The sequence below is a fragment of the Gracilinanus agilis genome, chromosome 4 (assembly GCF_016433145.1).
Source record: "Gracilinanus agilis isolate LMUSP501 chromosome 4, AgileGrace, whole genome shotgun sequence".
Classification (NCBI taxonomy): domain Eukaryota; kingdom Metazoa; phylum Chordata; class Mammalia; order Didelphimorphia; family Didelphidae; genus Gracilinanus; species Gracilinanus agilis.
The window spans coordinates 52,322,762-52,339,304 of NC_058133.1; positions in this window are offsets into that span (position 1 = coordinate 52,322,762).

Genomic DNA, 16,543 nt, shown 5'->3' on the forward strand with positions numbered 1-16,543 from the left:
TAGTAAATTTTACTGGGATGAGTGAAAACCCTGGAGCTGTAGGACATGGATTCAAATCGTTCTTCTAAAACATTTAAAAACTATTAAAACTATAAACCCACTAACACTTTTGGCACATCCTTTATTTACTACCTGTACAACTTTTAAAAGTTATTAAGCCCCTAGTTCTTACTTATCTTACCCTCAAAACGAAAATATAGAAGTCTATCATTCTACCATTTTGAGTCCTTAAAGAAGGTTTCACAAAAATAATACAAGCATATATTCCATAAAGAAACAGATTTCGGATATCATTCTTGACTAACACAAAGGAAGGATCAAGGCTTTATATTAAATGAATAATTATGGGAACTTTATGGGGAGGGGCAACCTGAAAAGTATAGAACTAAAGAGGTCAGCAGAAACTTGGGTGAAAAGGTCTGTAAACCATTTCAATAAGAGTAAATGTCTTTTGGGCTGAGTAATTGCACATAGTGCCATTCTTTGGGGATTTAAAATAATTACCCTTTCATTGGCATTTCACTTTAAAGGATAAGATGATCTTAGATCAGAAAAACTGGTCCCCAACCACTTATCTCTAGATCACAAATGTTAAACTACATATTTTTATCTCTGGCTTCAATTTTGCAATTTAAAAAGAGCTTTGGGAAGAATGGGAAATCATGGCAATAAATGAGAAACCTAGAAATAACCTCAGTCCATGGTCCATTCAAAAAATAAATTTATTTCCAACAAAAGGCCCAAGAGAATTTTGGGAGGAAAGAATGATTTCTTAAAATACATTTATTATTTATTTTTAACACTTTGAGTTCTGAATTCAATTCCTCCTTCCAGTTGGCAATGATTTTAAATGGAAATAATACACACACACATATAATTTCTTCTTGATCCACTTTGTTGGTAATAAATAGAAAGCTAATGATTTATGTGAGTTTATTTCATAACCTGATATTTTTTCTTACTTTTTTATTATTTCAAATAGTTTTTAGTTGATCATTAAAATTATTCTAAGTATTTTCTTTTATCATCTGTATATAATTATTTTTTCTCTGGAAATCTTTCTTATCTAACTTTTCAAAAATTTTATTCATCTTCTTACTTTCTTATTTATTTGATGATTAAATTGTTTTAGTTATTGATAGAAGTTGAGGTCCATGAAAATATTGTTTATCTTTCCTTTAAAGAATCTGGATGCTCTGTCACTTGGTACAAAAAGGTTTAGTATTGCTATTACTCCATTGTCTATGTCTATCTTTTACTAAAATGTAATTTTCCTGTTTAATCTTTTCTCTTTATGTGTATTTTTTGCTTTTTCTTTTTCAGAGATCATGATTGCTACCCTGTCTTTATAATTTAGTTGAAGCATAATTAATTCTGTTCCATTACCTTATTTTAACTCTGTGTTATGTCTTTATGCACCAAGTGTGTTTCTTATAAACAACATATTGTTAGATTCTGATTTTTAATACATTTCTATTTTATGAGTGATTGCATCCAATTCACATTCACCATTTTGAATACTGTGTATTTCCCTCAATCTTATTTTTCTGTTTTTAATTCTATTCCTTTTCAAAGTCTGCTTTACTTCTGACCACTAACTTCCTTGACCTGCCCTACCTTTTATCATTTTTTCTACCTTTGTCTCCCTCTTCTCCTACCTACTTCTAAAGGTTAAAAAAAATATTTTTTCTACCCAACTGAGTGTGTGTAATACTTACAAATACTTATATAAAGAATTACAAATATATATAAAGGTAAATTTATGAACATATTGTAAGGGGAATAAAGGGGTTTTGGATTTTATAAAAATACAATCCCCTCTGAAGAGGGTATTTAAAAAAGAAATGCCCAGATCAGCTCAGGATACATGGTTGAGTTATGGGGGTGTATGAGTCAATTCAAAAGTAAAAGCAAAAACATAAAAAGAAAAGCAAATAGAAGAAAAATGAAACTTTGGGAGAAAGAAAAAATTTAAAATCAGAATCAAAATATCAAAATCTATGTGTATAAAATTTCTGAATAAACAAAAATAAATTCATAATAAGCCCTTGTATTAGGGCCCAATTAAAGTAAATTCTGTACCATAAATCTGTAAGACAAAATGCAGTAATATTGCACTTACCCATTGGCAGCCAAGACTACAGCAAGTTGGCATATTATAAGAGAAAAAAGAACTAGATTTTATGTAAAAGGGCAGTGTACATTCCCTGGTCTGTTGCTTCATTCTCAAGGATAGGAGAGCCAGAATGATGATGGTCAACTTTCCGTACTTGACTGGCAGTGTAGTATGAAGAGTCCTACGACTTAACATATGTCAAGCGTCACAACTCCAAGTCTTACACTAAGTTCAAGTCCTTTAGTATTGGCATAAAAGTTCAACAATCCTAGTTGGATTGGTATGGTCTTTTTTGACCTGTTTGTTGCCAGTAAGGCAAACTAGCCAGCTGTGAGATATAATCCTTCCCAAAAATCTGACTCTCCAGGGTTTTTCTTGGCATGGGAGGGGGTAGTTTGGGAACCAATTCCCCAGGTGGGGTTTTAGGACCCAGCCTCTAAATTTCAAATGGCTGTGTGCTATTTATTCTAAGGTAAAAGTAGAAAAAATTTGAACTTATCTCTTGTAACATAGAAAATGGCAGAGTGGAATTCCTACAAGATACAGGGTCAAGCCTCACCCAGAATTCCAGGGAACCCCCCCCCTGGAGAACTCTGGGTGAGGGGCAGTTTAAGACAGTTAGGGACAGTTGATTCCTGGGCATTGAAGGGAACAGATCACTTTGCATGCTGTTCCCGGTTTTTTATTGCTTTGGAGGCCATTTGTGGCAAAAGTCATTTTTGTTCTGCTCAGCAGTTTGCCTGTGTAGCTGAATTAGAACTTTCCTGCAATAGCATTTTGTTACCATTTAGTTATTATAGATATTAGAAATGATAATTATAGGCTCTGAGGGCAAGCTAGTTATAAAGTCTGCCACTCCCTCCTGAGGGAGGAAGGGGCTGTTTCTACCTAACAGTTCAGGGCTTCCCAGATCTTATCCTAATCCTTGAAAGCCTTCCCTTCCTTCCCCTTACTCTTTTATCAGTAAAACTTCATCTTTGAGGTAGCTGTGCCTTGCTATTTATTTGGGAATACTCACTGCCTCCATAAAGCTTGGTTCCTTTCAGTTGCCAGCCCAACAAGTTAGTTCCTCATTCTGTCCCTAAAAGCTACTAGACATCAAGCTTCTCCTATCTTCCCTAGTCAAACCTGTAGGAAATAAGTTGAGAAAGTGAACATCTTGAGGGGATTAGCCTTGCTCACCCTTGCCAGTGTATCTCATCATCCTCCACTTTCAACTGATTCTAACTGCTTTAAATTGTCCACTCACCCAGAGTTCTCTGGGGCAGGGGGTCCCCTGGAATTCTGGGTGAGGTTTGACCCTGTATCTTGCAGGAATTACACCCTCCCATTTTCCATGTTACACTCTTCAGCTGTGTTGAGGTTTACAGAGTGAGAGAAGAGGCAAGAAAATATCAGAAGATTGAGGGTATTCAGCACAACCTAAGTGGTCTGCCAAAATTGTAAGGGGGAAAAAGGGGTGTCTTGGGGTTCAATATATTAAAAGATGGTCGCCAGAGGATTGAACTATTATCAATCTTCAACTAAGAATAATCTCAAGTCAAAATTGACTTTTATGGAAGTTTATTTACAATTAAGAAGAGAGAAGGTAGGGAAATTGAGAGAGAGAGAAACTCTGCCCCCCCCTCCCCCGACCAGGTAAGAATTGAGAGGCCCCAGCAGTGGGGCACAGAGGTTAATTAAACAAGGCTTCTAGCTACAAGGCCTTTACAATTAGAGAGGCAAGAGAGGCCTCCTTAAGGCTAGAGCCTCCAAAAATGCCAAGGGAAGAGAGAGTTAGCCTAAATTACCCACATGACAATTCAAAGGGAAGTAGTCAGAGGTCCCACCAGAGATCCTACTACACCAAGTTCCAAACACCAACTGCCTCCACAGGAAGTTACCATCATATTTAAAAGATAACATCTTTCATCACTTCCTGCATCCACCTCCAATTTGCATGTCCAATCACAATAGCCGATTCTCATAGTACTGCCTAGGGGACAGTCAGTTGATTCTGATTCATCACCCATTTTTTCCTTGAAAGTTTATGTTCAGTTTTTCTAGGGTACATTATTTTTTTAAACCCTTAACTTCTGTGTATTGGTTCCTTAGTGGAAGAGTGGTAAGGGTGGGCAATGGGGGGTCAAGTGACTTGCCCAGGGTCACACAGCTGGGAAGAGTCTGAGGCTAGATTTGAACCAAGGACCTCCCATCTCTAGGCCTGGCTCTCAATCCACTGAGCTACCCAGCTGCCCCCTGTACATTATTCTTGAATGTAATCCTTGCTCAAGTTTCTAAATACATTATCCTGACTCTAGTTTCATAATGTCTTAATGTTTTCTTTTTGCTGCTTTCAGGATTTTCTCCTTACATAGGATCTCTGGAATTTGGCTATAATATTACTGGAAGATTTCCTTTGGAGATCTCTTTAGGAGATGATTGGTAGGATCTTTCAATTGCTGCTTTACCCACTGGTTTTTAGATATTATAGACATTTCCTTTATAATTTCTTTCAATAAGATGTCTATGCTCTTTTTTTTTTTAAATCAGTTCATCCAGGTAGTCCAATAATTGAAATAATGTCTCCTCAGTCTATTTTCTAGGTAAGTTGTCTGTCCAATAAGAGAGTTCAAATTTCCTTCTATCTTTTTTTCATTCTATTAACTGATTATTTTTCTGTTAGTTTGGGTAGCCCTTACATTCTACTTGCCCAATTATCATTCTTATGTAGAAATTAATTTCTTCATTATACTTTTGCACCTTTTTTTCCCCTTTTGGTCAATTCTGCTTCTTAAGGAATTCTTTGCTGCAGTGATTTTTTTGTGTGCCTCTTTCATAATTTGGCCTATTTTTAAGTGATTTTCCTTCATGTGTTTTGAGCCCTTTTTACCATGCTATTAATTCTTTTTTCATTCTTATGTCACTTTAATTTCCTTTTCCACTTTTTCTCTATTCTTATTTCTTTACCTATTTTTGGAATTCTTATTGAACTTGTGTCTAATTTTTTTAACTTTGCTAGTACCTTTTTTATATTGTTATCTTCTTCCAAATTTGTTTTTGATCTAGCCTGTCACCATTATAACTTCTTAAGATCAGTTCTTTTTTTGTTTTTTGTTTTTTGTTTTTTTTTTTTGCTCATTTTCTAGGTTATTTTTCCTGGGTACAGGGAATATATCTTATAATTCTGAATCACCTAACTGCAAAAAACAAAAACAAAAACAAAACATAAAGCTGAGGATATATCAGGACCTAAATACATATAAGGAGCAGTTATTGCCACAGTGGACAGAATGCCAGATATGTTGTAAGAAAACTTCATATTTCTGAATTCAAATAAGGCCTCCAATGGAGACCAGATCTGTAACCATGGACATTGATTGAACAATGTTTATAGTGACAGATCTTTCTTCAGAAATACTGTTCACTCTGAGTTCAAATTTGGCCTCAAAAACTTACTACATTTTTGGCTATGGCAAGTCATTCGACTTGCCTCAGTTTCCTCATTAGTAAAATGACCTGGAAAAGGAAATGGCCAACTACTCTAGAATGTCTTCCAAGAAAATACCAAATGGGCTCTCAAAGAGTCAGAAATGAATGAAAGAACTCCATAATTATAATAAATATATATTTGATTTATATGAGAATCGTTGGGGTCAGGGATGAAAAATATATCGGTACCATGAGTCTCCATTAACCCCTGTAACTTCATTATCTACAAGGACTGTGAACAAACTAAAGACATCCTCCTAAACCTGTAGTTCTTGTTTGTGGAACAAAAGACTGCAGAACAACTATAATAAACTACATTAAAAGGAGCTTCTATTGAATGCTCCTATTTTAGGTCCTTATCTATTATTATAGTGAACATGGAGTGACCTCAAATCTGCCTAATTCTTGCAATAGTCTTCTAATTGACTTTTTTTCTATTTCATATATTTTCTTTCTCCAATTTTTCTTCTTTACCTACCAAAGTAATTTTCTAAAGGGATCATTTCATTTATTGGATTGTATTTCTAGGACATAATAAAATGCCTAGCACATAAGAGGAATTTAATAAATGTTTGTTCATTGATGAATTCATCCCCTTTACATCTTTGGATCCAGTTATCATATCCCTTCTAATTCTTATCTTACCAATAATCAACACTCCTAATTTTTTCAGTCAATTTTTTTTGGCTTGTTCTCAATACCTTTCATTATGTTATGCATTTTCTTGAGTAGAAATCACTTTGTCATTGTGCATTTGAAGATGGCTAAGGGTTGTATTCACAGGGTATTAAGAAAACTCTCCTCACTGTAGCAGATACATGTGCTATCTGGCAGTCTAAGCATCTGTTGGAACAGAGACCATCAATTACTTCATTTAAGTGATAATCTCACACAACTGGAGCATGAACTTGTTAATATGTGGGTCTAGTCAGCCATAACTGTCACACCATGAAATTACTGGAGGACAAAGGCTACATTTGGTTAGATTTTTGTTGTTGTTATTTTGTAGGAATGTATTCTGAAGTGATCTTGATTTGATCTTACATCAAAGCCGTGTGGAAAAATATGCATCTGTTCAAAATGAAGTCTCTCTAGCTGCTCAGGTATTAGTTCCAGGAAACCAGTTAGAGTGAAGAATAAGACTTTTGCTCAGCATTATGATGGACTGACAATGTCAAAATACTCACAAAATGATCACAGTGACGAGGGATTTTTGCCACATCAACCTTAGATGATGCTAAAATATTTTTTCATCAAAAATACATATATGGACAAAAATTTCAGCTTTAGGAAAAAAAACCTTGGGAAAATATTAGTCAAATAAAAACATTAGAGAAGAAATTTACAATTACAAATTTTTTGGTTAATTACAAACAATCTATATCAGAATTCTTTCAGTTCAATTATTAAACAAACTCACAGTGACCAAATTATTATTTGGGGTTATAGGGAAAGTCCAATTGCACCTTCAGTTTGCTAGAAGAAACCATCCCTTTGGATGAAAAATTCCACTGGGGATCCCCAGAAGAAAAGAGAAGGGTCCGATTAAGAGAGTTAGTTTAGTCGGAAAAAAGGAATTAAAATTTGTCTCAGGGGGCAGCTGGGTGGCTCAGTGGATTAAGAGCCAGGCCTAGAGATGGGATGTCCTAGATTCAAATCTGGTCTCAGATACTTCCTAGCTGTGATACTCTGGGCAAGTCACTTAACCCCCTTTGCCTAACCCTTAACACTCTCCTGCCTGGGAACCAATACACAGTACTATTTCTAAGATAGAAGGTAAGGGTTTCCAAAAAAAGATAGAAATTCATCTCTATCAGTCATTAGCTGTGTGATTGAGCACATCTTGCTTGAACTCCCTTGGCCTCCATTTCCTAATTTTTGCAATGAGGGTGTTGGAGTCAATGGTCTCTAAAGCCCTTTAATCTCTGAGTCAATGATACAATGAGTGGTACATGAGTTCTGGTGAGCCTTTTCTGTTTTTGAATATTATTAAGCAGACCTGCGATTTTGTGAGTATAGGGAGCTTCTATTGAGGTATTGTTTTTATATCAAGGCAGGCAGATTAACAAATGCTCTGCAATTTGTGTAAAGTACCCTGAGTAATGTAGAAGTTAAGTAACTTGCCTATGGTCACTGAGTGTGTGTGTGTTTGTATATATATATATATATATATATATATATATATATCAGAGACCAACTTAAACCCACATATAACTGACTTCAAATCCAGCTCTCTAGCTACAATGCTAGGCTGTCTCTTTCTGAGTCTCTTAGGTACTGTGAAGCAAAATTAAACTGATGTATTGGTCTAAATATATGCGAAGTTATTATATTACCAACTTTCAATTTAAAGCATGGCATTACACCTAAAACACTGAATTGTATTAGCCAGGTTTAATTCTTAGGACTTTACAGAAATCACTTCTGATGCTGACCACCACCCAGATTTCCATTAGATTTAAAAAAAAATTTAGGCTACAGAATAATTTACTATTAACCATAATCTGAACAAACCAGAGGAAAAACCATTCAGTAACACTCTAGTTTATCCATGACTGCTGAGGTAGCATTAAAAAAAGTACATGTACAATTCATAGAGGCAAGTGCATAAAGAAATGAAAGAGTAATACGCCTGGGGTCAAGAAGACCTGAGTTCAAATACAATCTCAGATATTGATTAACGGTGTAATTCTGGGCAAGTGACTCAGCATCTGTTTGTTTTAATTACTCCAGCTATAAAATAGTAATAATAACACCTATCTCTTAGGGTTTGGGGGATAACATTAAACATATGTAAAGTACCTTGCAAACAGAAGTACTTCATGGTAAGTATTTATTATGATGAATATTTTATTATTAGTCAGTGCTAGAACTTTAGCATAGTGTTCACACCCTTCTTGCACTAAGGAAATCCTGAGAATAAGAGAGGTAGTAGGACTTTTCCCAGTTCATATAACCAGTTAATAGCAAAGTTAGATGGAATGACTATTAATACAGAACTATTTTTGTTACCAAATAATTCTACTTTAATTAGACAATGTAAATGAGCAAAAGCATGGGTTTGTTGGGTTTTTTTGTTTTTGTTTTTGTTTTTGTTTTTTTTTTGGATTACCATCATTGATGTGAATTTTCTATCTTCTTTCTAGTTCTATGAACTCACTTGATATTGTCATTTGCTTAATGGTAAAATAATTTCTGTTAAGAATGGCAAAAAGCCATATATTAAACTGACCAGTTTTTTGGTGAGGTCTATTATAATGGAGAACTTCTCATTGGCAAGACTTACAAAGAAGCCCAGAAAGTCAGAAACAGAAAAAAATACAGCAGTAAGTAATAGAGTGATTTCTTTGGAATCAGGTCAAGAATATGGTGTCAGAGTCCTATTGAACATATATTAATTTAAAGTGCTTATGAATTTTATTGATAAAATCATGATCTTATTTGACAACAGTGCAAAATGCTTTAAAACAGTTTCATAACTGCAGCAAATATAATAACATATTCCCTTTTTCTTATTCATTTATTTTCCAACTTGAGTAACTGAGAAAATTTATATACAGTTTATCCAAGTGATATGTACAGTGATAAGTGGGACAAATAACAGAAAGAAAATAAAAAATGTGGAGAAGGCATAGGGTTGAGAGAGAAATGGCAACCAGAAGAAAGAACTCAGGAGGTTTTCAGGCTTTATATAGCACTACAAAAAGTAAAATGAAAGATTTTGTTGAGTCTATATATGATTGTGATAAATATCATATTGCAATAATTCAGTATTAGAAAGACTATCAGCATAATGAATCACATGAATAACAAAACCAACAAAAACCATATGACTCTCAATAGATGCAGAAAGAGCTTTTGACAAAATAAACTCAAATTTCTATTAAAAACACATGAGAATATTGTAACACATCGACAATTTCTTAAAATGATAAATAGCATCTACCTAAAACATCAGCAAATATTATCTGCAATGAAGATAATCTGGAAGCCTATCCAATAAGATCAGAAGTGAGGAAAGGATGACCACATCTACCACTTCTATTTAATATTACACTAAAATTATATTTACAACAATAAGAGAAGAACAAATTGAAGAAATTAGAATTAGCAATGAGGAAATAAAGTTATCATTCTTTGTAGATGATATGATGGAATAATAAGAGAATCCTAAAGAATCCACCAAAAATCTAATCTAAACAATTGGAAACTTTAGCAAAGATTCAGGTCATAAATTAAACTCACATAAATAACCAGCATTTCTTTGTACTTTATACTAATAAACTAACAGCAAGAGATAGAAAAAGAAATACTATTTAAAATAACCATAGACAGTATAAAATACCTGAGTCTACTCAAAAGACAAAACCAAAAACCATATGAACCCAACTACAAAATACTTTCCACACAAATGATGTTAGGCCTAAACAATTAGAAAAATATTAGTTGCTCATGAGTAGGTCACACCAATATGACAAAAATGATAATTCTACCTACATTAACTTACCTAATTACATGTGTCTTCTTTCACAACATGGTAAACATGGAAATATGTATTGAATGATAGCAAAAGTACAACCTATGCCACACTATCTGCTATCTAAGGAAGGGAACATGGTGGGAAGAAGAGAACATCGATCACAAAATGCTAGAAAAATTTTATTAAAATTTTATCTACATGTAATATGGACCAAAAGAACCCCCTTTTTTTAAATAGGAAGGAATGCTCAACTAGACCAAGGAGTTGGAGGACTTGGGCAAAGGTGAGGTTCCCTGTTATTCAACTAAAAAAAGTAACAGAAAAAAGTAGAGCTTTTGAAAGGAGAGAAGTAAGATCCATGAAGAGAGAAAAATTTTAGCATTATATCTTATTGGCTTATTATAGTCCATAATGCACAGTAACCACTAGAAAATTATTTTTTAATTGAAAAAAATTATTTAATAAATTAATTTGGAATATTTTCCCATGGTTACATGATTCATGTTCTTTCCATCCCCCCCAAACCATACCCCGTATAGCTGACACACAGTTCCATTGGGTTTTACATGTATTATTGATAAAGTCCTATTTCCATATTATTAATTGCACTCCACTAGAAAATTCTTAACTGTTAACTGATGCATCTCTTTAATCTGAACTCTATTTTAATTCCAAAATACTAAGTTGTCTTTCTGTCTCTGTCTCCTTGTCTAGATGTCTGGTTTTCCTTGCCTCTTCTCTGTCTCTTTCACTTTCTTTGTTTTTCTGTGTCTGTGTGTATCTCTCTTCATCGCCAGGTCTGTCTGCCTCTATATGTGTGTATAAGTATGTGTGTATAAATATGTGTCCATGTATATGTATATGTGTATGTATATATGTGTGTCTATGTATATGTTTATGGAGCAATGGAATTAAGAAAGCACATTATTCAATTGTTTTGAAATATGCATAATAGTTTTTATATAAGCTTCTCTTATGACAAGAAAAATCCATATATACTCATGTGGATGTTCTTACAGTCCTGCCTCATGGCCCCCAATCAAAGAAATCTGGCAAAGCATATGAATTATTTTTCGTAGGATATTGGGAAACTTTGTAGACTTTTGCTGGCACATAGTGGAAAGATTTACTAAAACTAAGAGAGCAAAATAGAACATCAAAAATGAGTAGCCATCAGTCCATAGATTTATGTAAATAACATGTTAAAACCAGTGGAAATGCATATCAGCCAGGGGAGGGGGGGAGGTCGGGGGGTGAAGGGGAAAGTAAGAGCATAAATCATATAACCATGTTAACTTTTCTAAAATATAAATATTAATAAATGATAAAAAAGATTTATGTAAATATCTAGATTGATTTACTATTTTGTGTCTAAGAGTTCCCCTGAAGAGTCTTTTTTTGTCATCTGTTTCCCAATTATTTCTGTTTCTCAAAAGAGGATGGTGTAGTAGAAATACAAATACATACACATATGCTTGTATATATGTATGTGGATGGATGGATAAATGTATTCATGTACAACTTAAATACTAAATATCTACTGTCAAAGGTGACAGTAGTTGCTGGAAAGAGCAGGGAATAAATACTTCATGTAGAATATTACTCTTCACCTAAGTCCTAAAGGAAGCTTTGGATTCCAGGAGACAGAAGGAAGGAAGGAAAGCTTTTCAGCCACAGCAACCATGCAGTTCAAAAGCATGGATGTTAGTTAGTCTGTCACTGATCAAGTTATGTGACCTTGGGGAAGACATTTAACCTATCTGAGCCTCATCTGTAAAGAGATTATTTTAGTGGTTTATTTCTTATGTCCTTTTTCAGTATAAAATTCTATGACAATGATTTTGTTGTAATTTCTTTCTGGGTTTTAATGATGCTATTGTCAATTATGCATCTGTTACATCTGTTACTTTCCTTGCTTTTCTTCATCATCTGTTAATTTCCTTCACATACAGCATCCTTGATGTAGTCACTCTACTGTTGATCATCTTCTAACAATAAACTAGCTTTTCTGCATACATTAAATATCAACATTCATTCTTGTTTCTCCATATGCCAATTCAGCTGTCAGCATAGAGGGTATATAGTAAACTCTTAAACCCTAGCATTCAAAGATCTTGATCTAGAAATTTACAGTGTCTCTGTGATCTCAAAAGTAGTTGAGTACAACAGTCACTTTATTCACTAAATTCCAAGTACCTATGAATCAGTTAACTCAGTGAAATATGATATGTGTAACAATATTTACAGGAAGTCTGGGTATTTTTTTTCAGCTATGGAATCTAACTAGTGTAAAATTCAGACTTTAGCAGCATAATATGTGGCTTTATGCAGTGAGAACCCTACCTCTTCTTAAACTCAATTTCTTAATCATTTTTCACATTTATTTTCACTTTCAAGATTTCCCTCTCTTAATGAGTAGACAGAAGATATTGTTACTCAGAAGCTGCCTTGTACACGCTACATAGAAGCACGAGTGTTGATTTTCAGATATTTGACTCTTTACTAGGGATGATAAAGGAAGATTCCTTCTCCCACACCAAACCCTCATTATTACACTCCAAGTATTAACTCCTTCATGCAAAGGAAATGTTTTGAATTTAACTGAATGTGAAAAGAGATTTTTTAATGACTATATTTGTATCCGCAGATCTTAGCACATTGATTGGAATATGTAAATACAGATATAGTAGGTTGGAGATACATATATATATATGCATTTATGTGCATATATATATATATATATCAGCCTGTTTAATTTGCTGATTATAATTATTAATCGCTTTGAATCTTTCTGAGCATAATGATCAATAATACTAAATTTAGTTGTGATGAGGGAATCCCTCACCTCCCTCACCTTCCAGGCACATGCAGACTTCAACCCTACTGGGCTAAAGAAAGCATTTTGCTTTTAAGGAAGAACAGAAATGAGATATCAGAATGCATATCAATGTCAAAGTCAAGCAATAAGATCCATTCTAGATTACCTTGTGACCCATAAAGTCATTGAAGAAGTTATGATCTTGAAATAAATAATTATCAAATCCGATCCTTTGGTAAACTAGTTTATGCAAATATACCTAAGCTTCTCAAGCTGACATGGTAATAGTGTGGGATAATTGATAAAGAACTAAAGTATTCTGTTGGTAGATGACAAGAGAAATTCAGGCAAACCTACAGTACATCGAGGACACACTGAGAATTGTCTTTATATTAAGAAATGGACCAGAGTTGCACAGGATGAACAGTTATGGAAAGATTGCAACTTTTATCACTTAATGGAACTCCTAAATCCATAAGATCATAGACCTATTTGAATATTTGAATAATGATACCAATGGAGTATATTTGTCCTTATCAACACTAAACCTCTCTGAATGATCAAGATGGCCCATAAATAATCTTGACATTAAGTCCAGTTTTACATCCATGTTAATTGAGCAGTTGTTCTCAGTTCCCTACCTTATATTTAGATCAAAATTAGATGTCATATGAAGTTATTGTCTAAGTATTTGTTTTTCTGATTCAACAGAGGACATCCTGAAAATGATATGTAGACATTTCTCTTCTAAGGATATCTCACTCCACCCCATCCCATCCCTCCCACACACACACACTCCCAGAAAAATACCTTGCCTAAGAAAATTGTTCATTTTATTTTTTCATATAACAATAAATAGTTAAAAGAACTTGTTTTTTCATAAATGTATAGCTACTTTGCAGCAATTGCAAATTCTAATTTAGTTAATTTGTGATCTTGCCATGAATTCTATCAATTAGATTGTTTTTAAAAAAGGACTACATTTAAACAAAATTTATATGCAGTATATACCAGGTACATGCTCAGTGAAGGAAGCTAATGACTGCATTCTTACACTTAATGTAACAGCTGACAGCTTTAATCACTGTATCTTCACATCACTTTTCAATGTCAAAACCACCTCCAGAGGTCTCATCAGAATAAAACATTACTTAACTTGCAAATGAAATTCTCTAAATTCATATCACTTTGTCATCTTTTTAAAGAGCCCAAATGGCTACCACTTTATTTGATAGCAAAAAGACATTTCTAAAAGAAAATACGAGTAATAAAAGGTGTCTTTTAAAGATGAAATGACTCAGATGATACCTATCTTTCTAACATGATTTTGAGTGGTGTTTTCTAGGTTAAAATTTGATGTTATCCACTAACTCAGAATTAGATTTAAATTTTCCCAAAGGTGGTAGATAGAGCACAACAAGGCTGATAATTTCTCAAGCAATGTCCCTGAAGCCACTATAATAGCTGAAACCTAGAGGCAAAGGAATATTTCCTTCCCCCACACTGTCCCCCATCTTTTTCCAATTTATAGTCACTGGGCAACACTGGATGAGAAAAGAGTCCCACCTTTGCACTACATCAGCTGATTGACTATTCACATGTACAAAACAGTGCTGAATTTAAAGACAGCCTTTATTTTAGCAGACCTAGCAGAATATAAGACCTTTGAAGAAGAGGATCTCCCCAGCATAGCAATGACACATAGTAGGTATTTAATAAATATATTCTAAATTGAGTTAAATTGACTTTTTATTTGTTTTTCCTTTTTTTGTTCTATGATATATCCTTTTTGGCCACCCCTAGCAATTGTTTTCTTTCTTTTATTTTTTTTTAAACCCTTAACTTCTGTGTATTGGCTCCTAGGTGGAAGAGTGGTAAGGGTAGGTTATGGGGGTCAAGTGACTTGCCCAGGGTCACACAGCTAGGAAGTATCTGAGGCTAGATTTGAACCTAGGACCTCCCATCTCTAGGCCTGACTCTCAATCCACTGAGCTACCCAACTGCCCCAGCAATTGTTTTATTAAAAAAAGATGGGTTCCGGGTTAAGATGGCGGCAGAGTAAGAAGCAGCTCTTAACCTCTCCTGACCGAAACACACAAAACTCCTCAAGGGGACATAAAAACAAGTCCAGACGAACGGAGGAACCCCACAACAGGGCACAGCGTGGAAGGTACGTGGAATCGAGACATTTCCAGGCTAAAAAGGGCTCTCACTCACTCAATCGCGGGCTGAGCAACCGCCCCACCCCCACCCCCTCCACACTCACCTATAGCTCCGAACCCAGCTAAAAAGAAATAGAGCAAGTTTGGGGCACCCATCGAGTCATCGGCAGCTCCGGGACCTGTTCCTGAGAGCAGCAAGACTTAGGACCCCATTAAGTCAAGAACGCACGCGAAATCTGAGCGCGCGGGAGCAGAGAGTGGACACTGGACGCAGAGTGCCGGCTGAGCAGGGGCGTGGGTGCCGGCTGAGCAGAGGCGTGGGTGGAGGCAGACACAGCCAGGAACTAAAGCCTAAGTGGGGAACCAGTGCAGACGGGTATACGACTGTGGAAGTAGCTCCCTGAGACTTGTAAAGGAACCTCCTGCAGAGGATCAAGCAAGGGAATCCACCAGGGGGCTTGACCTTGGAAAAAACTAGAACTCAGTCCTCAGGAGCCAATAGATCTCTGACAGACACTGAGTGCGAGGATAAACCTGAGAAGCTGCTGGGCTAATGATGGCTAATCAGTTACAGGAAATTCAGAAGAGAAAGAATAATAACAAAAAAAAAAGAAGTCTCTAACACTCGACAGCTTTTACACAGAGAAAATCCAGACAACCGAGCAAACAGAGGAGGAGAACAAACAACCATCCAGACCCTCCCCAAATAAGGAAAACTCCTCACAAGCTATGGAAGAGTTCAAATCTGAGATTTTGAGGAAAATGGAAGAGATCTGGCAAGAAAATAACAGTTTAAAAGGTAGAATCTTGCAACTGCTAAGCGAGGCTCAGAAACCAAATGAACTGATAAGCAAATTGAACACAAGAAATGACCAGATTGAAAAGGAATACCAGAAGATTATGGCCGAAAACCAAAAGATTATGGCCGTTTACCAGAAGATTATGGCCAAAAACCAAAAAATTATAGCCGAAAATCAATCCCTAAAGGCTAGAACTGAGCAAGTAGAAACTAATGATCTCTCAAGACAACAAGAACAAATAAAACAAAGCCAAAAGACTGAAAAAATAGAAGGAAACATGAAATATCTCAATGAGAGAGTGACAGACCAAGAAAACCGGTCTAGAAGAGACAATTTGAGAATAATTGGTCTTCCAGAAAAACCAGAAATTAATAAAAACCTGGACTCTATACTAACAGAAATAATTCAGCAAAATTGCCCTGAAGTCCTACAACAAGAGGGCAATATAGACATTGAAAGGATTCATAGAACACCTGCGGCATTCGATCAAGAAAGGAAAACACCAAGAAATATCATTGCAAAATTCAAGAGTTTCCAAGGAAAAGAAAAAATCTTACAAGAAGCCAGAAAGAAACAATTCAAATATCAAGGAGCAACAATCAGGATCACACAGGATCTGGCAGCCTCAACACTAAAAGACCGTAAGGCGTGGAATACAATATTCAGAAAGGCAAGAGAGCTGGGCCTGCAACCACG